The following is a 26,895-nucleotide window of genomic DNA, read 5'->3' as shown; positions in this document are numbered from 1 at the left end:
GCAGATTTATATATGGTGAAGTCTTGGAGGCATTTGGTTTTACGCCACAGCCGTTCAAGAGCACGGCAACGTCTCTTGAGATTTCTAGTGTTGTCAGTTTGCCAGGGTTGTAATGGTCGGGGCCTGATTCTGTGTGTGGTTAGAGGAGCGAGTGCATCTAGTGATGAAGAGAATGAACTGTTGTAGACAGAGATGGCAAGGTCAGGACAGGACAGGGGAGAGATTATTTCATATAGGTGGTCAGTAGCAGAATAGAGAAGGGAAGGCTTAAGGTGGCGAAGGTTCCTACAAGTGATTGTTTGCTGCTTGGAGAGATGGGTGGTTGGAGGCAAGGAGACAGTGAAACGAATGAGGTTGTGATCAGAGAGAGCAAAGGGGGTGTTGGTGAGGTTGCCAGGGTTGCAGAAATGGGAGAATACAAGGTCATGGGTATTACCATTGGAGTGAGTGGAAGTATGTGTCCATTGGGTTAGGTCAAAAGATGAGGTTAAGTCGAGAAGTTTAGCTGTAGTTGGGTTGTTAACGTTGACAGGAATGTTAAAGTCACCAAGAATGATGGTGGGTATTTCATAGGAGAGAAAGTAGGGTAGCCAGGCAGCAAAGTCATCAAGAAAACGCGACACCGGTCCAGGAGGCCGATAAATTGCTGCAGTTCTCAGAGAAATAGGAGAAAACAGAAGAATACAGTGCATCTCGAAAGAAGAGAGGGAAAGAGAGGGAGGGATGGGAAGGACTTGGAAGGTGTATTGTGGGGATAGAAGGAATCCAACTCCCCGTCCTTTCTGTCCATTGGGTCTGGGGGAATGAGTCCAATGGAGACCACCATAGGAGAGGGCAGCAGGAGAAGCTGAGTCCAAATTTTGAAGCCAGGTTTCAGTTATGGCGAGTATGTTAAAGCCATGAGAGATGAAGAGGTCATGTACAGATGTTAGCTTGTTACAGATGGAGTGGGCATTCCAAAGGGCGCATGAGATAGGTGGGCTGCTTCGAGGAAGCAGGGGGATAAAAACTAAATTAAGTGGATTGCGGTGGTTGCCAGAGGGGGAGGGGTATTGGAGATGTGGCTTGCAGTTTGAGAATGACGGCCCAGGATTAGGAGAAATGTCACCTGAGACTAGGAGAAGGAGGAGGGTGAGGAACACAAGATGGGAGTGAGATTTGCATGAATGCATGTGTCTAGTGGCCTTGGAGTTTATGCCAGCATATGGATGCAGCAAATGCAGGAGATGATGGGTGCAGTAGTAGGGAGAGGGTAGGAGTGAGGGTGATATGTGCATGCTGCAGGGTAGAGAGGAGGGATAGAGTAAGGAGAATTTGAGGATAGAAGACACTGATGTGAGAAGAAAGAGAATGAGGAGCATCGTACTAGATAGAGTGGGAATCTGACTTGATACAAAATAAATGAGAAATGCTGGTTTGCTTGTCGTCTTGTAGAGTGGAGCAGAGTTCTTGTATCTTCATCCAGCTTTAGTTACCCTGCTTTCGTTAAACTGCGTCGGTGAAACTGCGCATCACTCGTGACAGAGCCACTCAGGAAAGAGCCATGATGTTTGCGCCTTGCCCCTGTGGACGGGACTTAGGCTCCACTAATTTCCCAGTCATGGGCTATCTCCCCGGGTTCCCCTCACAGCCACAGTTAAAGGGGGCCTGGAGCCTGAAATCTGTCCCTGCGGTTCCCCAGTCTCTATACCCCCTCGGGGGAGTCTCTATCGGTGGATAGGGGTGTGGCACCTCTCGTTCCGCCAATCACAGGGAGGGCCAGAGGCTTCACAGGCCTCAAAATGGCGGCTTGTCCTGGGTGCATGGAGCCGGTGTTCTGACAGATACAGTCCATCTATCGAAAAGTGTCCGCTCTGACCTGCGCAGGTGCAGCACTTGCACAGTACGGAGCACAAGGAGATTTGGAAAATCTCCGAAGATGAACTGCGCCTGCGCCGTGAGTCCAGGTGCAAGCCCCACCATCCAAGTGGACATAGGGTTGCACATATTAGAGGGCCCCTTGTGGGCTTTGTTCACTCGCCATGCTTCGGGCATGGCCTCGCTTCGCTCGGCTCTTTTTATTATAACTATGTCCACTGGATGGTGGGGCTTGAACCTGGACTCACGGCGCAGGCACCGTTTATCTTTGGATATTTTCAGAATCTGCTTGTCCTGTGTACTGCGCATGCGCAGTCCACAGCGGATGCTATCTGATGGGGGACACTATTTGACATGACACCGGCTGTGGCCTAATTCTAGTGCAATCGGCCGGCTGGACTCTGCAAATTAGGCTGGGGCTGCTGCAGGGGATACAGGTAGGCTGGGTTTGGAGGCTCACCAGGATGGTTCCAGCACAGGATGGCATTAGATAGTGAAGGATTATGCGGAGCTCCTCAGCTACACGTCCGTCTTCTCACACATTCGGACATGCCCCCCCACACTTACATTTCATTCATTAGCTCCTTACTTCTTCAAGCTGAACAACCAAGTTTTATATAAGATTGGTAAGAAGTTTGAAATGTTACAAAGTTTTCTTGCAATGATTTGCTTTCCTGTATGTCAATATGAAGAGCCTATTTGAAGATATACTGGTACATTTAGGGAAAACAGGTATGTAGGTGCTACAACCTTCCCACATAACGGCTCCACCTGGTGCTCAGACCTCCAGGCTGCCGACACCTTATCAGATTAAGGCAATGTTTCTCAAATCCAGTCCTCAGGCCCCCCAACAGGTCAATTTTTCAGGATTTCCCTCAGATGAAACGGCTGTGGTAATTGCTAAGGCAGTGAAACTGATCAAATCACCTGTGAAAAATAATGGAAAACCTGAAAACATGACCTGTTGGGGGTGCCTGAGGACTGGATTTGAGAAACACTGGATTAAGGAAAGGGATGGACGGCACTCAGGATGACATCCATAAAATGGTGTTCCTTTATTGAAAAGACGTGTACAACGCTGTAAAAACAGCCTATGCTTTTTGGACGGCCTGAGGCTGTTCTTACAGCGTTGTACACGTCTTTTCAATAAAGGAATTCCATTTTATGGATGTCATCCTGAGTGCCGACCATCCCTTTCCTTACTCTGACACTGGTACATCTATTTTATTCTTTCTGTAGCACTAACCCCCGAAGGAGCTGCTGGTTTGATTGGGCTTACCGTTACCTTCTTCACCTCGATATGCATCTAGGGGTTCCCGTGGTAGATGGCCCAGTAACTTTAGAGATTGACAGATCCGCATAAAGGGATTTTTATTTGCAAAGACGTAGTTAACGAACAGTCTCTTAAAATAGGATCAGAGGGTTAGGAGGAAAGTTCAGGTACTCTTATTGTCAAAGTCAATAATGAAGGACTTGCTTACTTTGACTAAATCCAGAGAATAGCCATTCAGAACTGGATGTTCACTCAAGTTGGATAGTTTGTCTCTCACAAGGCCAAGCAGCCAACAAGGTGCTTAACTGAGGAACAAGTCTCTGCCACAGACATTGTTATGGAACATATAGGAAACTAGAATTTGTAGAACATTTGTGTGGTACCAGTATCTTTCAGCCAGTTTGGCGATACCCACGAGACTGGATTCACTTTAGGTCCCTCAGCCTCACCAGGCTCTTGCTAAGAAGCCAACTTTTACGTGGCCTTCTTATGAAGAGTCCTCCCCTGGATAGCTATGAAGTTGCTGGGCCTCTCCAGGACCGGAGATTTATTATTATTTTCCTTGCCTCGGGCTAGCCAGCCCTGAGACACAGTCGGGTGGATCTGTCCCACAGGAAGTAGCCTTCCAGGGGGCTGGTCAGGGGGACCAGGACCATGGAGTCAGAACATACTTCTGGACCAGAACCCTAAACCACGTGACATCCACATCTTAAGTACCCTCTCCCAGAAAGCACAGCAAGAGTGACACTCCCACTGGGTGGGCTCCAAGAGAAAGTAACCTTAAAGCACCCAACCAGACCACAGTTCCATGCCTACCAGAAGAGACGGTGCCCCCTATGGCCAGCCCGAACACCCTATAGTCCAGTCAAACTGATTCTGAGGTCCAAATTTGAACTAATTATACCCAAACCAAACTGCAGTTCAGGGGTAACATTAACTTTCAAAACATATAGTGTGTACTCTTCAGGAGCCGACACTACATTTCTATAAGGAAAGTCAGAGTGTTATAACTTTGTCCTAACAAAAGCACTGGCCCGCTGAAAGAAAATAACTATGTTCAGCTCCTTTGTTTACATGGCCACAGATTCCCTTCATCTATATGTAGAACCCTACTAGTTAGGTGCTGGGCTCTCAGGTATATTTAGTTTTTTTGGGCTGTTCTGTAATCAGTGGAGCGGTGATTGATTGCTTTGGACTGATCAAGGTCTCACAGGCTGCAGGATTGATTGCTCCACCCTAGCTTCTGGAAAACTCAGAACATAGGAGTGGATTAGGCCAAATGAGTATTCAGGATATTTATGAGGTCTCAGCCAATCCCTGGGGAGGTGTGCCCAGTAGGTGGCTGCACAGCACATAAAAAGCCTGAGGCCTACAGAAATTCTTGTTCTTGTCCAGGAGGAGAAGTTCCCAGCCTGGAGGGCTGCTGCCCAGCTGAGATTTACTTGAGCTCATCAAGGTCCCGGCTATGCTAACGCTGGGGGGCTACTTGCTAAGAACCTCTGAAACTAAAGAAGGGGGATTTCACCTAGGATCCGGTCTGGAGAGTTCACTAAGGAAATTTCTGTCTGACAATGGAAGGAGGCATCCAAGTACCCGAGGACTTGTGAGTATAGACCTGAGGGCAGGATCTGGGTGACTGTTGCTGCTGTCAACCCCTGGTGCACTAAGACTTGCCTGTGCTGGAACATTGCTTATGGTGTCCCAGTGCTGTCAATTCCCTGAGCTACCATTGAAGGGACTCTTCTAAGAAGTATCTGCAGAGTGAAGAGGGTCCTCCTAGTACTGCAATGTCCCTCTGCTCCCTGTATCCTGGAGATACCAAGCTTCCCCATCTCTCTACCCCCCAGTCACCCATCCATGACCGATAGACATGCAGTTTGCTAATTGAATAGCTCTGCAGATCTTTTTATGATTAGGCTTATAGGTATGACCTTAGATTATACAATTTCCGTTTAGATTTACCAAAACCATATAATATAAGGTCAAACCTAAAGACTTTCAATTTGCATGGAATCAGGCTGACCGTTGCACTACATAGTTGAAGGTAAATCTAAAGGAAATAAATAAGAAAATTGTATAATGTATGACAAGCCTCTTGATGAGACATGTTCAGCTCGTTATACAAGATGAGGAATGTGGACACGCTCAGTGTTGGGTTGTGTTGGAGAATAACGACGTCTGAATAGTCTATACCGGTGGAGGGGTGTTATGTTACTGAAATTCCCCTCCCCCACCTCTCCACCTCCAAGGCAGAAAAACATCTTTGCTCACTAGAACTATTTTCAGATCTCTTCATTATCAGAAGAGAACAAACAATCTGAGGATGTATGGACAGATCTAACAAGGTGAGACACCAATCATTCTTCTTTTTTTTGTTATATATGTAACACAATATATTTTTTATTAGAGAATACTGTTGCCTTATGAGGAGTTTATGAGTAATCTCCATTAGCAACTGGGAATATTTGTATTATAGATGTATATATTAGGATAAGAAATAAAAAAGGTTTATAATAGTTTTAGCTTAACCTGCCCATATGGTTTGATTTACAGGAACAGACGTCTGGTCAGCGTATATAATTCAATTAAAAATACCTTTGTCTTACAGGTATGCTAAGTGTGGGTGTGAGGGAGATGTCCTGCTGTTTACCTAATGTGATAGTCAAAACCCAGGAACAGATACCATTTGGGTGTGTAGTCGGTACGGAGCCGAATTCATTTGCTAGATAAAGGCTTGTGTATTCTTCCGTGCTAATCAACCATTTATCCATTTCAAAGGGTGGTTGATATGCTTAAAATATTTCTTTGATCTGTTCAGGAATGGACAATTTACCCCGGCTAGGACTATGCATAGTTAAGTGTCCTATTCAAGAGCAAACTTCCTCTTTAATTAAGTGGGCTTCAGACTAATTATCACTAACCAATTAAACCCAAAAGAGGAGGTGCTATTGAGGGGAAATTAAGTTATGAGAAAATGGGCCAATCTTGCAAGAAATACGCCCAGGGGAGGAGAGGGCTAACCAATCAGGGTGGTCCTATGCAAGTCAATGAGAAATGGCCCTTCTTAAGGGGACCCCAAACCCAGGATAAGGGCGGATGAGACTGACCAGAGATTAGGTAAATTATCAGATCATCTCCCAGCACTTAAAAGGTATACCTGCTTGTCATATGTCTTGTTTTGTATTGTAATGAATGTAATCTGTACTCTTGTTGTATTTTAACCTAATATTTTACTCCCTCACTTAGACTATAGATATTTTCTGTGTATTAGATAGACCTGTAACTTACTCTAATAAATGGTGTTATGTTAAACCTTTCTTTCCTTTGTCAATAAGAATTCTCTTTTCAACCCATATCATATCTTCTGATTAATAAATCAGAAATATAGATTTTAAAGGTTAACAATACCAATAATTACAAAGAATGCTAATTAAAGAATGTATCACACAGAGTGGTGCTGTGGATACATAGGAGGTATAATAAGTGCCACAACCCAATTAATATTCTACAAAAAAAGACAAAAAAGGTGGGGCTTCTGGACTTTAGACACCATATATAAAACAATCATAGAATAAGGATAAAAATCAACATTTTATTAAGAACATATTTTTTTCCATTGTACTGAACAACAGAGATTGCTAAAAGAACATCTAATCACAGCAGGACTCATATCCTCCATAATTTACAGACTATACCGCCATTTCACATTTTCACTTTTGGAAATAGATAGTAAACATTTAATACATAATCTTCAGAAATATGATTATTCTACTCGCGGTATTAGGTGTACTGCTTGAGAAGGAGAAAGCTCTACATATTTCGCATGTTTTAACACGCTTCTTCTGGAGCGAGAGATTTGTGTGACTAGTAAACTAACAAAGAAACAACATTATTATTATTAATTAATCATACAAATATATTATACAACATCACATCCCTAACAAAATAGGTACTAAACATGATTCAACACATGATATATTGCAGATTCAATAACAGAGATAGGGATCAGATTGTCAAAGCCAGGGGGAGGCCAACAGTGTCTATAGGTCACCATGGGGACATGTAAAACATAATTGCCAAAATTTAAATAATAAAAAAAGGAACAAAAAGAAAAAAAAACTCACTCAAAAAAGAGTAGGTTCAAAATAAAGGGACCCCAATAGGCTGATTCCCAATATATAGAAGACTGCTGCAGTTTCAATGTTCAAATGGTTGATAGCAACAAAGAGCAGGCATCAATACCTCTAGTTCAGGAGAGAGGATTTATTTTATTTTATCTTGTTATATTTTTTGGCCACGGTACCCTAAGGCCGCGTACACACGGGCGGACTGTTCGCCCAACCTTGTCCGCTGAACAGTGTTTGGGCGGACAGTCCGCTCGTGTGTGGGCTTTCAGCGGACAGTTTCAGCGGACAGTTGGACGGACAAGGTTTTTCGGAAATTCCGAAAAACTGTCCGCTGAAACCTTGTTTCAACGAACAGTCCGCCCGTGTGTAGGCTTGTTCGTCAAACTAAGTTCCGCGCATGCTCAGAAAGGATTTTCAAGCCGAAAGTTATAATGCAGTGTATAGGACGTCGTATTTTGCGTCCCGTCGTACGTGCCGTTCAAGTCATCGCGCACGGTTTCAGCAAACTGTTCGTTCGTCGTGTGTGGCCATGTCCGTCCATGCTAAGTTTGAGCGGACTGTTCGCTCAAACTGTTGGACGGACAAAGTTGGGCCAACAGTCCGCGCGTGTGTACGCGGCCTAAGAGTAAGAGAGCCATCAATTATTTAGTAAATCACAAGGGCAATCATAATAGAATAAAATAAAATATATTAATTAGGAACACTCACCACACCGTAAAGTATGGCCTCTCCTGCAAACATCTAGTGTTTGTAAGCCTGAAATCAGGAGACTGTATAAATCAGTAGTTGTCTCAAACCGTGTGGAACATCCGATTCAGACAAGAAAGTTTCCCTGTGTAATTGCACCAGAGCCAGTAATCTGTAACAGCGGTGTGATAAAGTTAATAGTTTAAAGTTTGGAGGCTCTCTCCAGGTACTAGAAGAAAAATAGAGATGTGGCCAGATGCTTACCTTTGCAGTCTGAAGCCGCGTAAACACGTAGCCGTCTGTCCGACATACTTAGTCTGGCGGACTTCCCGCCAGACTGTCCGTCGGACTTTCCAAGCGGGCTACTTTCCCACACACGGCACTTTTTCAGCAGACTAATACGGCGTACTAAGTCCGCTGTACTATCCGCCGTAATTTTGAAATGAACGGACTCGCCCACACACTCGGAGGAAAGTCCGCTCATTTCGAGCATGTCTCCAGGTAGTCAGGGCCCACGAAGGAGATGTCGCTGGCCCCGCCGCCTGGTATGGACTTAAAGGGGAACCCCAACGCCGAAAAAATCAGCGTGGGGGTCCCCCCCAAGTCCACAACAGACCCTTGTCCAAGCACGCTACCCGGCCAGCCAGGAAAGGGGGGGACGAGCGAGCGCCCCTCCTCCTGAGCCGTACCAGCCCGCGTGCCCTCAACATGGGGGGTGCCTTGGGGAAGGGGGGGCCACGCGGCCCCCCACCCCAAAGCACCTTGTCCCCATGTTGATGAGGACAAGGGCCTCTTCCCGACAACCCTGGCCGTTGGTTGTCGGGGTGTGCGGGCGGGGGGCTTATCAGAAAACGGGAGCCCCCTTTAATAAGGGGGCTCCCGGATACCGGCCCCCACCCTATGTGAATGAGTATGGGGTATAATGTACCCCTATCCATTCACCTGTAAAATAAAAGTACAAAAAAACACAACACACGAGGTAAAATACTTTATTGCACAGCTCCGGGGTCTTCCGTCTTCGGGGGTCTTCTCGCCGGACTCCTCCGCTATCTTCTTGTAGCTCTTTTGCTAGCGGAGGAGTCCCGCTTTCTTCCTCGCCGCCGGCCTCTTCTTCCGACTTCGGGGGTCTTGTCCCCCTCTTCGGTTCTTCTGCCGGGCCACCGCGCCTTCTTCTAGCTCTTTTACAGGCGGTGGCCCGGTCTTCTGTCGCCGCCACCGCCTTCCGTTCTTCCGTTCTTCTCTTCTTCTTCAGATGTTGCCTCGCTGAGTCCTCCGCTCACAATGACAGGGAATGGGCACGCGGCGACTTATATAGGGACAAGGGGTGGGGTCTTCGGTGGATGTCACATGGATTCATGTCACATGGTGACCCCGCCCCCTTACTATGTCACAGTGCCGGAGGATGCTGGGACTGTTGCCATGTGACATCAACCCATGTGACATGAACCCATGTGACATCCACCGAAGACCCCGCCCCTTGTCCCTATATAAGTCGCCGCGTGCCCGGTCCCTGTCATTGTGAGCGGAGGACTCGGCGAGGCAACATCTGAAGAAGAAAAAGAAGAGATGAACAGAAGAACGGAAGGCGGCGGCGGCGACAGAAGACCGGACCTGTAAAAGAGCTAGAAGAAGGCGCGGTGGCCCGGCAGAAGAACCGAAGAGGGGGACAAGACCCCCGAAGTCGGAAGAAGAGGCCGGCGGCGAGGAAGAAAGCTGGACTCCGCTAGCAAAAGAGCTACAAGAAGATAGCGGAGGAGTCCGGCGAGAAGACCCCCGAAGACGGAAGACCCCCGGAGCTGTGCAATAAAGTATTTTATCTCGTGTGTTGTGTTTTTTTTGTACTTTTATTTTACAGGTGAATGGGTAGGGGTACATTTTACCCCATACTCATTCACATAGGGTGGGGGGCCGGTATCCGGGGGCCCCCTTATTAAAGGGGGCTCCCGATAAGCCCCCCGCCCGCAGACCCCGACAACCAACGGCCAGGGTTGTCAGGAAGAGGCCCATGTCCTCATCAACATGGGGACAAGGTGCTTTGGGGTGGGGGGGGCGCGCGGCCCCCCTTCCCCAAGGCACCCCCCATGTTGAGGGCACGCGGCCTGGTACGGCTCAGGAGGGGGGGGCGCTCGCTCGCCCCCTTTCCTGGCCGGCCGGGTAGCGTGCTCAGACAAGGGTCTGTTGTGGACTTGGGGGGACCCCCACGCCGATTTTTTTCGGTGTTGGGGTTCCCCTTTAAGTCCATACCAGGCGGCAGGGCCAGCGACGTCTCCTTTGCGGGCCCCGCCTACCTGGAGACCCGCTCAAAATGAGCGGACTTTTCTCCGGACGGGAAAAGTCCGCTCATTTCAAAAGTACGGCGGACTGGCATACACACGGCCGGATTGTCCGCCGAAATGCGAGTCCGGCGGGAAGATTGGAGTGCAACACGGCATTCTAAGTCCGCCGTACTTTCGGGTCCAAAAAGTATGCCGGAGGCTACACACTGGGGGATTGTCTGGCGGACTTGAGTTTGCCGGACTTTTCCACCCGCTTGTTTGATCATGTGTACGCGGCATGAGGCTCCATGCACACTGGAGCTCATAAACTGCAGTTTATTGGAGTTTGGGCGTTTTTTTTTAAAAGCCCATAAACTCCACTCTATGTTAGCCTATGTGTCCATGCACACATGGACGTTTTTCAGCTTTAATGAGCAGTGGAGTTTATGGGTTTTTTTCTGAACGCCAGAAATTCGTGTTCAAAGTGCCGTTTTTCACCGCCAAAAAACGACAAACGCTGATAAATGCTTATAAATGCTCATAAACGCGCGTTAATTAGTGTTTGGCATTCTATTTTTTCAATGCATTGTGGGAGTTTGGAATGTACTGTGGGATTTTTGGAGTGTCCTCTGTGTATTTTTATTGAAAACGCCCATAAACGCTAATAAACGCTCATAAACGCTAGTACAAAACGCTGTTAAAAGCAAGTTTTTCAACCAGCGTTTTCTGCCAGCAATCTGGCGTCCAGAAAAAGCTTTTTTGAGCTTCAGTGTGCATGGAGCCCTAGGGCCGCGTACACACGGGCGGACTGTTCGGCCAACTTTGTCCGCTGAACAGTGTTTCAGCGGACAGTCCGCTCGTGTGTGGGCTTTCAGCGGACAGTTTCAGCGGACAGTTTGACGAACAAGGTTTTTCGGAATTTCCGAAAAACTGTCCGCTGAAACTTGGTTTGAGCGGACAGTCCGCCCGTGTGTAGGCTTGTTCGTCAAACTAAGTTCCGCGCATGCTCAGAAAGGATTTACACCCCGAAAGTTGTAATGCAATGTATAGGACGTCGTATTTTCCGTCCCGTCGTACGTGCCGTTCACGTCATCGCGCACGGTTTCAGCAAACTGTTCGTTCGTCGTGTGTGGCCATGTCCGTCCATTCTAAGTTTGAGCGGACTGTTTGCTGAAACTGTTTGACGGACAAAGTTGGCCGAACAGTCCGCGCGTGTGTACGCGGCCTAAGGGTTCAGCCTAGTGTTTGTTTCCCAGACCATTGTGCAAAGTAAGTGCAGAGCATGCTGGTTAATACACTGTTTTAATTATTTCATCATTTGACAGCTGTGCAGAGCGTGCTGGTGAGAATACATGTATGGACGTGTATGGGCATGTATGTATGTATATGTGTATATATGGGTCTATAGGCACAGCACAGTGCTGGATCTTTGTTGGCTTTTGGAATAAGAGTTGTATGCGTGTCTTGAGAGTGCCGTGGAAAGGACACGTCTGTGAGATGGAATTGGACGCTTCTTCCATAACTGGAGACAGATAGTCTAATAAATGAGAATAGAAATGTGAGGTAAAGACACCCGGACCCGGACTTTTCCCTTACAGGACAAGATTTATTGCAGAGACAATGAGGCCTTGTGTGGCTTTGAGAGTTCCTCGGCATCATCAAGTTGGGATATCAGGCGACTGAATATTGGGGGGTTACTTCTTACGAAAGGCAAATACACTTTGCACTCCAAGAGCGCTTTCAAGTGCAGTTGCTGTAGATCTGAGGGGGACATGCAAGGAAAATAAGAAACAGAATTTTTGCTTGCACATGATTGGATGATAAAATCAGCAGAGCTTCCCCTCATTTCAGAGCCTCCCCTCAGATCTACAGTGATTGCACTTACAGAGTGGATTTCCCTTTAGTAAATCAACCCCTTAGTGTAATAATGAAGTAGTAGGTGAATGATCACCAGTATCCAATGACGTGGCTGAAAAGTTATATAAGGAGGAGGAATATAACTGAAAAGATTAGGCTATGTCCTCAGAGGAATACAGCAAGCCCTGAGATGAGCGTGATATCTTAGATATATACATGTGGGAACCCTAATCGATTGAGCTAAGAGTCGACCATTCTTATTGCCAAATGTATGCAAGTGACAAAGAGCTAATTCTTTATGTTGCATCTAGACTATATTGTCAAAAGTATTGGGACACCTGCCTTTACACACATGAACTTTAATGGCGTCTTACTCTGTAGGGTTCAATACTGAGTTGGCCCATCCTTTGTAGCTATAACAGCTTCAACTCTTCTGAGAAGGCTGTCCAGAAGGTTTAGGAGTGTGCCTATGGGAATGTTTGACAATTCTTCCAGAAGCATATTTGTGAGATCAGGCACTGATGTTGGATGAGAAGGCCTGGCTCATAGTCTCCACTCTAACTGATCCCAAAGGTGTTCTATCAGGTTGAGGTTAGGACTCTGTGCAGAGCACTCAAGTTCCCCCACCCCAAACTCACTCATCCATGTCTCTGTGGACCTTTCTTTGTGCACTGGTGCGCAGTCATTTTGGAACAGGAAGGGGCTGTCATTAAAGTGACTTTGGGCGGGGGCCCGTGGAATCCAGCTTACCTTAGAGAGGTCTGGAAATTCTTTTTTCATCTCCCCATGTCCCTCTTATGTTTAACCACTTGCTTACTGGGCACCTAAACCCCCTTAGTCCCAGACCAATTTTCAGCTTTCAGCGCTGATGCACTTTGAATGACAATTACGCGGTCATACAACACTGTACCCAAATGAAATTTTTATCATTTTTTTCCCACAAATAGAGCTTTCTTTTGGTGGTATTTAGTTACAGCTCGGAGTTTTATTTTTTGCTAAACAAACAAAAAAAGATGCAAAAAAAAAAAAATCATGTTTAATAGTTTGTTATAAAATTTTGCAAACAGGTCATTTTTCTCCTTCATTGAAGTGCGCTGATGAGGCGGCACTGATAGGCTGCACTGGTGGCACTGATAGGCTGCACTGGTGGGCACTGATAGGCTGCACTGGTGGGCACTGATAGGCTGCATTGGTGGGCACTGATAGGCTGCACTGGTGGGCACTGATAGGCATAGTTAAGGCATCACTAATAGGCACAGATAAGGCGGCACTGATGTTCACAGATAAGGCGGCACTGATGGGCATAGACGGGCACAGATAAGATGGCACGGATGGGTGGCACAGATGGGTGGCACGGATGGGTGGCACTAAGGGGCACTGATAGGTACCACTGATAGATGGGACTGATGGGCACTGATAGGTGGCACTGATAGGTGGCTCTGATAGGTGGCACTGCTGGGCACTGATGGGCGGCACTGCTGGGCACTGATGGGCGGCACTGTTGGGCACGGATATGTGGCACTGGGGTGCAGCACCTTTGTTGAGGCAGACTGTGGGCACTGCTGGGTGGCACTGTGGGCACTGCTGGGTGGCACTGCTGGGTGGCACTGTGGGCACTGCTGGGTGGCACTGATAGGGGGACACATTTTTTATTTAGGCAGGCAAAGCAGGGGGCAGGTGGGCACTGGCAGGGGCAGATGGGCACTGGCAGGGCTGGCCGTGATCGGGACTTATGTCCCGATCATGGCCGCCGGTGATCGGCTTTTTTTTTTCTCCTCGCGCTGTCAGCGCGAGGAGGAATAATAGCCGATTACCGGCTCTGTTATATCACATGATCAGCTGTCATTGGCTGACAGCTGATCACGTGATAAGGGGTCGGGATCGACCCCTTGCACGGATCTGTGATCAGGCGAGTCTCGTAGACTCGCCGATCACAGAGCGCGCCGCACGCGCCCCTCAGGTGGTGCACAGGCCGCTCATGCACGGGACTACGTCATTCGGCTATAGCGCGGATCTCAAGTGGTTAAGTAAAACTGTGTCTATTAGTGGCACAGAGTGACCGAGAAAATGATGGACAACTACTTAATGGATGCTGAGAGCGTGGTTTGGATTACTTCAAATGGGAACACTGATGGGCTTTCCTGGCAAAGGAAACTATAAGATGCTCCTGACAACCCCAAGCCAACCTGTGGTGGATCTAGCTGGGTCTGCCAAACTATGGGATGGGGAGGCACTGTCACAGACACTCGCTGCAGGGACCTTTTCTGATCACATTCACCCTGTCATTTGTTATTACTATATTTCTCTTTCTGTTACATTTTTCAGAGACTGTTTTCTTGGATTTGCCCGGAAGACTTTTTCTGGTTCGTTTGATTCTGAACTATACATGTTAATTGAAAGAGCAGATCACATTGGCCTCTGTTGTAGGAGCTGTACAGTCTACTACAGGGAGATCCTGAATAGGGATGAGCTTCGAGTTCGAGTCAAACTCATCGAACATTGCCTGTTCACAAACAGTGAACAATTTGGGGTGTTTGCGGCAAATTATAAAAGCCGTGAAACATCCTGTCATAAAAAGTGTCTGGGACCCGGCTCCTGCCCCAGGGGACATGGATCAATGCAAAAAAAAGTTTTAAAAACTGACGTTTTTTCAGGAGCAGTGAGTTTTATAATGCTTAACCACTTCCCATCCGGCCACTGCATATAAACGGCCGGGTGGGAGCTCTCTACTTCTGACAGGACGTTCCTGAACGTCCTGTCAAAGTAGCGGGATTGCGCGGGCGCGCTACCATTCAGCTGCGCGATCCCGATGTGCGCGTGTCCCCCGCACACGCCGCATCTCGGATCAGCAGGAGGGCAATGTAATTTGCCTTCCTGATCCGCATGATGGCTGTGTCTAATCATAGCCATCGTAAGGTAAACAAAGGGGGATGGGTGGCAGATAACAGGTGATTGCGCCGCGATCCCGATCTGCCTGAGACCCCCGGAGACTGCAGAGCAGTATACATCAGGAGGGCCATGTGGTTGGCCCTCCTGATCACATGACGACTGTGTCAAATCACAGTCATCATGTAATGTAAATAGAGAGCAGTTGTAACTGCTCTCATCTCTTCCTCTCCTCACACAGAATCTGTCAGTGAGGAGAGGAAGAGAGATCTGTGCTTCAGCCGGGAAGATCAGTGAGTTTATAGCTGTTTGTCTGCTGTTTACCCACTGATCACCCAGCTAGTGTCCCCCAAAAACATAGTGTCCCCAAAAACACCTGTCATACAGAACAGCGGGCACATCTGTCCGCCAACAGCGGGCACATCAGCCCGCCATCTGACACATCAGCCGCCCGCCATCACCAGGCACATCTGCCCGCCATCACCAGGCGCATCTGCCCGCCATCACCAGGCGCATCTGCCGCATCTCCCACCATCACCTGCCGCATCTGACCGCCATCACCTGATGTATCTGACCGCCATCACCTGCCGCATCTGACCGCCATCACCAGGCGCATCTGACCGCCATCACCAGGCGCATCTGACCCCGATCATCAGGCGCATCTGACCGCCATCACCAGGCGCATCTGACCGCCATCACCAGCCGCATCTGACCGCCATCACCAGCCGCATCTGACCGCCATCACCAGGCACATCTGACCGCCATCACCAGGCACATCTGACACCTGCCATCACACATTTGCCTCCCGCCAACATCTGGCACATCTGCCGTCCACCATCAGGCACATCTGACCGCCATCACCAGCCGCATCTGACCACGATCACCAGGCGCATCTGACCGCGATCACCAGGCGCATCTGACCACCATCACCAGGCGCATCTGACCACCATCACCAGACGCATCTGCCCGCCATCACCAGGCACATCTGCCCGCCATCACCAGGCACATCTGCCCACCATCATAAGGCACATCTGACACCTGCCATCACACATTTGCCTCCCGCCAACATCTGGCACATCTGACGCCCGCCATCAGGCACATCTGACGCCCGCCATCAGGCACATCTGACGCCCGCCATCAGGCACATCTGATGCCCGCCATCTGACATCTGCCCGTCAACATGACTAAAAGGTTGTACAGCACAGAGGAGGCTTTCCAGATACTCCAGAGTATGTCGGACGAGAGTAGCAGGGAACTCCGTCAGACTCGGATAGCGATTATGAGCCAGTGGAAAGCAGTGGCTCCGAGATGGAAACTATGGAAGATAGAATCCTAACGAGGAGAAACGGGAGAAATGAGCAGGTGCAGACATCCAATAGCAGCGCACCACTCCAGGATGATATGCAGGCATCCACCAGCAGCGCAGCACTCCGGGATAGGCAGGCATCCACCAGCAGTTCTGCAACCTTCCTTGAAGATAGGCCAGATGCTAGCAACGGAGCATCCCATCAACGAGGCAGTGCCCATACTAGCCTTCCAGATGTTCTACTGTATCCAACATGGCTGCCCAATACGTCACTAGAAACTGTAATTCCCCTTTTTACATCCCAGCCAGGCCCTCAGATACAGATGGAAAATGTAACCCCACTTTATTATTTTCATTTATTTTTTTACCAATGATCTCCTAACCAACATTGTGGAGCAATGTAATCTATATGCCAGCCAACATATAGCCAACAATCCAAGTTCTTCCTATGCCTTTTTTTTTGGAAACCCCTCACCGTGGAAGAATTTAAAATTTTCCTTGGCCTAACCCTCAACATGGGGCTAACAAAAAAATGAAGTCCATTCCTACTGGTCTACCCAACCTATCCACCACATGCCGGTCTATTCATCAATTATGCCCAGAAACCGTTATGAGATGATCATGAGATTTTTACATTTCAATAACAATGCCCAATGCCTCCCTCGAAATCATCCCAGTTACCATAAATTATTCAAAATTCGGCCCCTAATCTTGGAATACAACAATACATGCCCAGTAAAAGAGCCAGACGTGGGGTAAAATTTTATAAGGTGTGTGACAGGGCCACGGGTTACACATATGACTTTATAATTTATGAGGGAAAAGATCGACAGCTAAACCCCCCTGGATGCCCTACCTACATGGGAACAAGTGGCAAAATTCTCTGGCAGCTGATCCAACCATTGCTTGGGAAAGGTTACCACCTATATGTAGACAATTTCTACACAAGTCTCCCACTTTTCCGCCATCTGTACCTAAAGCAGACTGTGGCCTGTGGGACAGCACGGACCAACCGCAAAGGCTTCCCACAGATATTGGTCACCTGATGAGGTACTAGTGGTGAAGTGGAGAGATAAAAAAAGAGATGTCTACATCCTTTCCACAATACACAATGACACCTTGGTGGAACTGCAGAGAAGAAAAGGCCCCATCCAGAAGCCAAAATGTATCCACGAGTATAACTTATACATGGGGGGGTGGATATGAATGACCAGATGATGCAGCCCTACTTGGCCACCAGGAGATCACTGTTTTGGTACAAGAAAGTTGCCGTTTATTTGATGCAACTGGCCATTTTCAATTCATATATTATTTTTTCTAAGAGCACCCAAAGTTCCCTGACCTATCTAAGATTCCAAGAAGATGTTATCACAGCCCTTGTCTATCCCCATGGCCAACCCACTCAACTAATTTGTTCTGATGCAGTATCCAGACTCCATGAAAGGCACTTTCCCGACATCCTCCCTCCTACCCAAACAGGTCGCAAACCCCCCAAAAAATGCCGTGTGTGTACAAGTAGAGGAATTCGCCTTGACACCCGATACTACTGTCCAGACTGTCCCTCCCAGCCAGGCCTCTGCATTGGAACTTGCTATCGAAGCTATCATACTTTACTACACTATTAGTAAAGTGAAGATGATTTCTTTCCAGTTTCCACTTTCTGCCATTTCTGTGTATGACTCGGACTGTTAAATGACTATGCCTTTGCCAAACATGTTTCTGCCTTCAACGTGAATTGACCTCGGCCTGTTAAATGACCATGCTTTTTACCTGCCTCCTGAACTGATCATTTGCCCTGCCACTGTACAGCACAGGGGTCTCACATGTGAGGGGCTCCAGAAAAAGTTTTCCGAGTGGAGAAAACATTTTTCTCCAGGTTTTTCGTTTTCTCGGATTAGGGTCTGGAGACTCGGAGGCTTCGTAGAGATTTGGATGGGAAGAAGCCTCTACCCCTGTCCTCGGGTCTTACCTGACCAAAGCCCAATGTACAAAGTGCCGCCTGCTGCCACCTGAACTGGACATGCCTGTGCCTGCCACCTAAACTGGACATGCCTGTGCCTGCCACCTGAAATGGACATGCCTGTGCCTGCCACCTGAAATGGACATGCCTATGCCTGAACTGCCTGCTAAACCTTGGACTGTACTGAACCATGTTCATAATTTTCCATATCTGTCTGCTGCCTGGACAATTCCTGAACATTTCCTTTGGCTGTCTAGAAAATGCTTTGACTGCTCTGGAACGGTGTCCCTGCCTGCTAAAACCACAGGTGAGCCTTTTTTTACCCTTTGCTCAGCAGAATGTATTTTGGGGTGTAATTCTTGGTGTGTACATGCTATATGTTAGAAGCCTGAAGGTGGTACTTGTATATTGGGCTTCTGTATGTGGCCAGGCTGTGGAAAAGTCTGATACATGGGGTATCGACATACTCAGGACGAGTAGCAGAATGTATTTTGGGGTGTCATTTTGGCTATGTACATGTTATGTGTTAGAAAGATCTTCTAAATTGACAACTTTGTGAGAAAAAAATAGGTTTTCATTTTCTTTCCACATTTTCCAAAAACTTGTGGAAAGAAATTATATGTTCAAAAGACTCATTATGCCTCACAGAATATACATTGGGTTGTTTTCTTTCCAAAATGGGGTCACTTTGTGGGTAATTCCATTGTCCTGGTGCTCCAGGGCCTTCAAAAATGTGATAGGTACTCAGGAAATGAAATGTGTAATTTATGCCTTTAGAACGCCTGATAGTGCTACATGGATGTTGGGCCTCTGTATGTGGCCAGGCTGTGGAAAAGTCTGTCACATGGGGTATCTCCATACTCAGGATGAATAGCAGAATGTATTTTGGGGTGTAATTGCAATTATGCCTGCACCATGTGTGAGAAATAACTTGTAAATATGATAATTTAGTGAAGAAAAAAAAATATATATTTCTTAATTTTCTAAAGCATTGTGGGGGAAAAATTGCAACTTCAAAAAATTCACTATGCCTCTTACTAAATACCGCAGACTGTCTTCTTTCCAAGAAGGGGTCATTTGGGGGGTTATTGTACTGTCCTGACATTTTAGGGCCTCAAGAACTGAGATAGGCCATCAGTGCATTAGAATTGATACATTTTCAATAATGCATAGCATGGTTTGTAGGCTCTATAACTTTCACACAAACCAATGATCATACACTTATCAGGATTTTTTTTTTACCAAAGACATGTAGTAGAATACATTTTGGCCTAAATTTTCACCAAAATTAGATTTTTTTGGTTTCTTTTAAAAGAGAAAGTAGAAAATTTAGGTTTTTTTCAAAATATTCGCTCTTTTTTTGCTTATATTACAAAAAATAATATAAGAAGTGGTGAATAAATACCACCAAAAGAAAGCTCTATTTGTGTGAACAAAATGATAAAAAATTCATTTGGTTACAGTGTAGCATGACTGAGTAATTGTCATTCAAAGTGAGAGAGCACTGAAAGCTGAAAATTGGTCTGGGAAGGAAGGGGGTTTAAGTGTCCTGTATTGAGGTGGTTTCATTTAGTGAACACTGATCTCTGCTCCAATCACATGGAGCAGAGATCAGCGTCACTAGTTGCTAGGCAGAATGGAGAAATTCTGTTTACACGGCATTTCCTCCATTCAGCCGTCCCGTGAGACGAGCGCGGGGATGCCCACGGCGATCGAGTCCGCGGGTCCCGCGACCGGACTCATGGGGGTCCCGACCAGCGCGGGAGCATGCCGGCAGCGGCGCGCTCCCGATGGCAGGGCGCCATTGAATATTGGACTTACATGTACGCCAATATGCCTGCCCGTGCCATTCTGTCGACGTACATCGTCGTGCGCTGGTCGGGAAACGGTTAAATGAGTTTATTGTAGAAAAGAACATGTATTTTCTGCTGCTGTATATTATACAAAATCTAGGACCTCTTCTTTAGATTATTAAAGCCCTGAACATTCCGGGTACCCATAATAACCTCAGATATCAGTTAAATAAAAAAAAATGGATACAAGTACACCCCCGCCAATGTGGGAAAAGGAAGGAGAAAAAGAAAGAGGGAAAAAGGAAACATTAGGGAAAGGAGCTCTATCTTGCCCTGGAGCATCAGATTGACCCCCTTCACAGGTGGGAAGAGGAGTGGGCATGTACTGCTTTCCCTTCCCCTGCAGCACCTCATTGGCTTTCATATACCACCCCCGGTCACCTGGCAACCAGGACACAAGGAGAGGAGGAGGGACAGAGAAGCCGAGGCCACCACCTCCCCTATATGCGGGCATAGCACCCTGCTGGCTTTCATATGTGGGATTGGGATCTCATACCCGCCTCCCACACTTGAAAGCCAGCAGGGTGCTGCGCCTGCATATAAGGGAGGATGGTGGCCTCGGCTTCTCTGTCCCTCCTCCTCTACTTGTGTCCTGGTTTCCAGGTGACCGGGGGCTGTGGGGCACATGTCTGAACTGAATGGAGAGGCTTTCTGATCCTCCCACCATCACCAGGAATATATGCATGTATATCGTCCCATGGCGGGCCCTGCCAGCTCATTTTAAGACATGTGACCTGGCAGCCCAGCGGCCCTCAGCCCACCAGGCAAATGCCCGGTCTGCCCTATGGCCAGTCTGGGCCTGCATACCGCCATACCTAGGCAAATCACAAATAAAGTGACAATGTGCATAAGTGCAAGTGATACAGTAATATATCATGTGCTCAGGAGTGAATGATCTAGTCAACATCCTTCATTCTTGATAGATATTCAGTAACATAAAACATGTAGTATCAAATAATGTCTTTATCTTCTTTATGATAATCACAATAAAGAAGTGGATTATATCCGTGCAGTGTCCTCTTCCCAGGAAAATTCTATATACAGAGCAATAGACAGAACTCCATATACAGTGGTGTGAAAAAGTGTTTGCCCCCTTCCTCATTTCCTGTTCCTATGCATGTTTGTCACACTTAAGTGTTTCGGAACATCAAACCAATTTAAACAATAGTCAAGGACAACACAAGTAAACACAAAATGCAATTTGTAAATTAAGGTGTTTATTATTAAAGGTGAAAAAAAATCCAAACCATCATGGCCCTGTGTGAAAAAGTGATTGCCCCCCCTTGTTAAAACATACTATAACTGTGGTTGTCCACACCTGAGTTCAATTTCTCTAGCCACACCCAGGCCTGATTATTGCCACACCTATTCACAATCAAGGCATCCCTTAAATAGGAGCTGCTTGACACAGTAAGGTCCACCAGAAGATCCTTAAAAGCTACACATCATGCCGAGACCCAAAGAAATTCAGGAACAATTGAGAAAGAAAGTAATTGAGATCTATCAGTCTGGAAAGGGTTTTAAAGCCATTTCCAAAGCTTTGGGAATCCAGCGAACCACAGTGAGAGCCATTATCCACAAATGGCGAAGACATGGAACAGTGGTGAACCTTCCCAGGAGTGGCCGGCCGCCCAAAATTACCCCAAGAGCGCAGTGACGACTCATCCAAGAGGTCACAAAAGACCCCACAACAACGTCCAAGGAACTGCAGGCCTCACTTGCCTCAGTTAAGGTCAGCGTTCATGCCTCCACCATCAGAAAAAGACTGGGCAAAAATGGCCTGCATGGCAGAGTTCCAAGGAGAAAACCACTGCTGAGCAAAAAGAACATCAAAGCTCGTCTCAATTTCTCCACAACACATCTTGATGATCCCCAAGACTTTTGGGACAACATTCTGTGGACCGATGAGACAAAAGTGGAACTCTTTGGAAGGTGTGTGTCCAAGTATATCTGGCGTAGAAGGAACACTGCATTTCATAAAAAGAACATTATACCAACAGTAAAATATGGTGGTGGTAGTGTGATGGTCTGGGGCTGTTTTGCTGCTTCAGGACCTGGAAGACTTGCCGTGATAAAAGGAACTATGAATTCTGCTGTCTACCAAGAGATCCTGAAGGAGAATGTCCGACCATCTGTTCGTGTACTCAAGCTGAAAGGAACTTGGGTTCTGCAGCAGGACAATGATCCTAAACACACCAGCAAGTCCACCACCGAATGGCTGAAGAAAAACAAAATGAAGACTTTGGAGTGGCCTAGCCAAAGTCCTGACCTGAATCCTATTGAGATGTTGTGGTATGACCTTAAAAAGGCCGTTCATGCTCGAAAACCCTCTAATGTAACTGAATTAGGACAATTCTGCAAAGATGAGTGGGCCAAAATTCCTCCAGGACGCTGTAAAAGCCTCATTGCACGTTATCGCAAACGCTTGGTTGCAGTTGTTGCTGCTAAGGGTGGCCCAACCAGTTATTAGGTTTAGGGGGCAATCACTTTTTCATACAGGGCCATGATGGTTTGGATTTTTTTCACCTTTAATAATAAACACCTTCATTTACAAATTGTATTTTGTGTTTACTTGTGTTGTCCTTGACTATTGTTTAAATTGGTTTGATGTTCCGAAACACTTAAGTGTGACAAACATGCAAAGGAACAGGAAATGAGGAAGGGGGCAAACACTTTTTCACACCACTGTAAGGTGCAAATAGAGTGATGGGGACTTGTTATATAGAGTGCAGATGAATGGTGACTTCTTATCCTCAGTGCAAATCGTGGTGTATGGATGTCCCCTTACATTACTGCTGTGAGGTAACAGCGTGTAAATATATCGGGTGTCAGATGTGTTCACTATGGATCTAGGCATCCGCCGACTTCTGGAACTGGCGTTTTATGATCTACTGATATATCCCTCTATATGGCCAAAGCCCTCTGCCAGGCCTGGCTTACTTCAGCATAGCCTCATGAATTAGTGTGAGGAAGTATGGAAGGAAGCACAGGGGGGATGCTCTATAGTGTAGTATGTATAAAGTATTTATTTAAAACAGCAAAAAACAATCAGAGTACTCACATTTGCATTATGTAAAAAAACATCAAAACAAACACGGGCAACGAGCTCACCGACATCACTTCCGGTGCCGGTACGTCCCGACACGTGTTTGTCATGGTAATGTGACTTCATCAGGAGATGATGATATTTTAGTGTATCAATTGCACTTATGCCCATTGTCACTTTATTTGTTATTTGCCTACATATGGCTGTATGATATGCAGCATTGCATTGTGTACATTCTCCCACACCCTGTGCTTGGTATTTATTTTACAGCGCAGCACTATATTATATTTAGTTATTTTAAGGTTTGGGTATCACCTCCAGTGTTTGCAGCACTATGCATTTTATTTATTTATCTAGTGGTGCGGCATATGTTTATTTGAAATGCATTGCCCTTCCAGTGATCCTTGCTGTAGAGATAAGTTATAGATGGGAGCAGTGATCATTTTTTGTAACATTCATATTCTATCTATAAGTATATGTAGCACGACCCCCTTGGGGACTGCTTGGATTTACCTGCTCATCTGCACCTCCATGACCTTGTGAACATTCCAACCCACCTGACACTCTGGGTTCAGACATCTGTGCACCACATTAAAGTAATAAGTCAAACAACTCAGTGTATTATATGCTATTAACGTTTAATGGAATAACTCACAGAGAATATTGTACCACATTGAGATCATATCCCCCTTATGTATTTATACATTGAGATCATATCCCCCTTATGTATTTATACATTGAGATCATATCCCTCTTATGTATTTATACATGGAGATCATATCCCCCCTTATGTATTTATACATGGAGATCATATCCCCTTTATGTATTTATACATGGAGATCATATCCCCCTTATGTATTAATACATGGTGATCATTGTAACAATATCACATACTGGACACAAGAAAAGCTGTAGCTAGTGGCCATGTTATTTGAGAAACTCGGGGCAGCCATGACAGCTTGGCTAACAGTTAAACTTTGCAGTAGAAATCTGAACCCTCTCCCTCCTCCCTTATTTCCAGGAATTCATAGCTTTATACTTCAAAGAAGTTGTTATCTCACCCTAGAGAACCATCATTAGGCCTGTGAAAACAACTAATGTTGGCCTGGCAGGATGTCCAGGCCTATCATAAAACTGTCACCCTCTCAATCCAGAGAACCAACAGATACCGGTCGTAAATAGAAATGTGCATTAGTTTTCATCCGAATTTCAAGTATTTTTGTTATTGTTTTAACAAATGATAACGAACGTGCAGAATCCGAAAACCAAAAGATCCAACATAAACAAATGCTTTATTATTTTGTTGCAACAGTTCAATATAGATAGGAGATTCGATATGACGCTGACAATAGCGATCTGTGTCCATCGAACCTGTGATTGAATGTGCCTAACCTTACCTCTATTAGTTCAAGATTATTCTACATGGAGAGAAAAGATTTGATATGAAGATTCGACGAAGCAGTCGCCGCAAATGGACATTTTTGGTCAAATGCTCTGCCCATAGGCTATAGAAGAATTCTAATGTTGGTTGACTAGTATTAATAATTAATAAATATAATTATTACTAGTGTCATAGAACATTAGAGTTCTACTATAGCTCGTAGGTGGAACATTTGACTGGAAATGTACGATTTCGGTGTCGTACAGTTTAGCTGCTCCATCAAATCTTAGAACATTCAACAGACGCCATAAGCCATCAATGACAGATTCAACCTTAATTATTTCGGATTTTCGGACAAATGGATTTTTTAACGAAACAAAATAAATAAAAACTAATTTTGGGCGTAACTAAATAAATGTATTTTTTAGACAAAAACAAAATTCTGAAACAAAATATTTCAGTGTCCACATGTCTAGTCGTAAATACCTTAATACAGATAAATCTTAAACAGTTCGGATAGTTCTGAAATTTCAGCATGTTTCATAACTTCCATATTAATAATAGCACAGCCATAATATGGACATATTTAGTTTCCTCAGATAATTTGTAACATTTCAAGTCCAGACACCCCTATGTCAGATTATATGGGAAATCACTGGTACCCCTTATTCCTCCTAGCTAAGGATGAGCCGAACACCCCCCGGTTCGGTTCACACCAGAACATATCGAACAGGCAAAAAAGTCTATGGGACAGGAACATGAAAAATTAAAAGTTATTGTCATAAAAAGTGTTTGGGGACCAGGGTCCTGCCCCAGGTGACATGTATCAATACAACATTTTTTTTTTAAAACATCCGTTTTTTGGGAGCAGTGATTCTATTAATGCTGGGCGGGCGCCATATGACGTCCTCTCATTCCCGGCCATCTAGGGGGTGCGCGCGCACCCGCATCATTGCTCGGGACCTGGTGAGCATGCCCGGCGGCTGCGATGTCCGCCGGGCACCCGCAATTGCCGGGGAGCACAGCAGGAACGTGGATCTGTGTATGTAAACACCCAGATCCACATCCTGTCAGTGGAGAGGAGACCAATGGTGTGTTCTCAGTAAAGAGGAACACTGATCGGTCTCCTCCCCTTGTGAGTCCCCTCCCTCCACAGTTAGAATCACTCCCATAGGGAATATATTAACACCTGCAGCGCCCCCTGGTGTTAACCCCTTCCCTGCCAGTCACATTTATACAGTAATCAGTGCAATTTTATAGCACAGATCGCTGTGTAAATGTGAATAGTCCCAAAAATGTGTCAAAAGTGTCCAATGTGTCCGCCACAATGTCGCAGTCACAAAAAAAAATCGCAGATTGCCACCATTACTAGTAAAAAAATGCCATAAATCTATCCCCTATTTTGTAGATGCTATAACTTTTGCACAAACCAATCAATATATGCTTATTGCGATTTTTTTTTTTTTTTTTTTTTTTACCAAAAATATGTAGAAGAATATGTATCGGCCTAAACTGAGAAAAAAAATGTTTTTATTTTTAAAAATGTGATATTTATTATCGCAAAAAGGAGAAAATATTGTGTTTTTTTTCAAAATCGTCGCTCTTTTTTTGTTTATAGCGCAAAAAATAAAAACCGCAGAGGTGATAAAATGCCACCAAAATAAAGCTCTATTTGTGGGGAAAAAAGGACATTAATTGTTTGGGTGCAACATCACATGACCGCGCAATTGTCAGTTAAAGCACTGCAGTGCCAAATCACAAAAAGTGCTCTGGTAAGGAAGGGGGTAAAATCCTCCGGGGCTGAAGTGGTTAAAGTGAAACAATAAAAATGAAATATTCCTTCAGATATTGTGCCTGGGGGGTGTCTATAGTATTCCTGTAAAGTGGCAGAGTTTTCCCGTGTTTAGAACAATACCACAGCAAAATTACATTTCTAAATAAAAATTGTCATTTGAAACTGATCGCGGCTGTAATGAATTGTTGGGTCTCGGCAATATAGATAAAATTCATGAAAAAAAGAGCATGGGTTGCCCCAGTCTATTACCAGGCTCTTTGGGTCTGATATGTATATTAGGGGGGACCCAAAACCAAAACGTACAACAAAATGGCGTGGGGTCCCCCTAAAATCCCTATCAGGCTCTTCAGGTCTGATATGGAAATGAAGGGGAATCCTGCACCAAATTTAAACAAAAATGGTGTAGGGTCCTCCCAAAATCCATACCAGACCCTTATCCGAACATGCAACCTGGCAGACTGCAGGAAAAGAGGGAGGACGGGAGATCACCTCCCTCCTGAACCATACCAGGCCACATGCCCTCAACATGGGGAGGGTACATTGGAGTAGCCCCCAAAGCACCTTGTCCCCATGTTGATGCAGACAAGGGCCTCATCCCCACAACCCTTTGCC

The 26,895-nt window shown here is 46.0% G+C and overlaps 1 protein-coding gene across 10 annotated transcripts in view; it reads left to right on the top strand.

Moving 5' to 3' along the window:
- Positions 1–26,895, top strand: part of LOC143981456 (NACHT, LRR and PYD domains-containing protein 3-like) — a 158,704-nt gene that overhangs the window by 17,794 nt on the left and 114,015 nt on the right. For 5 of the 10 annotated variants that reach the window (XM_077479326.1, XM_077479324.1, XM_077479320.1 and 2 more), the window contains exon 2: positions 5,417–5,475. The exons of 4 other annotated variants lie outside the window; for them this stretch is intronic. The gene's annotated coding sequence lies outside the window, so the exon portion shown is untranslated. Of the gene's footprint in view, positions 1–5,416; positions 5,476–18,494; positions 18,516–26,895 lie in introns of those variants that run through there. One more of the 10 variants, XM_077479322.1, reaches the window with a different exon arrangement.

This window comes from Lithobates pipiens, unplaced genomic scaffold (assembly GCF_037356315.1).
Source record: "Lithobates pipiens isolate NorthernLeopardFrog02 unplaced genomic scaffold, aLitPip1_a1.2 Scaffold_157, whole genome shotgun sequence".
Lineage (NCBI taxonomy): Eukaryota > Metazoa > Chordata > Amphibia > Anura > Ranidae > Lithobates > Lithobates pipiens.
This window is presented reverse-complemented; position numbering and strand designations above follow the sequence as displayed.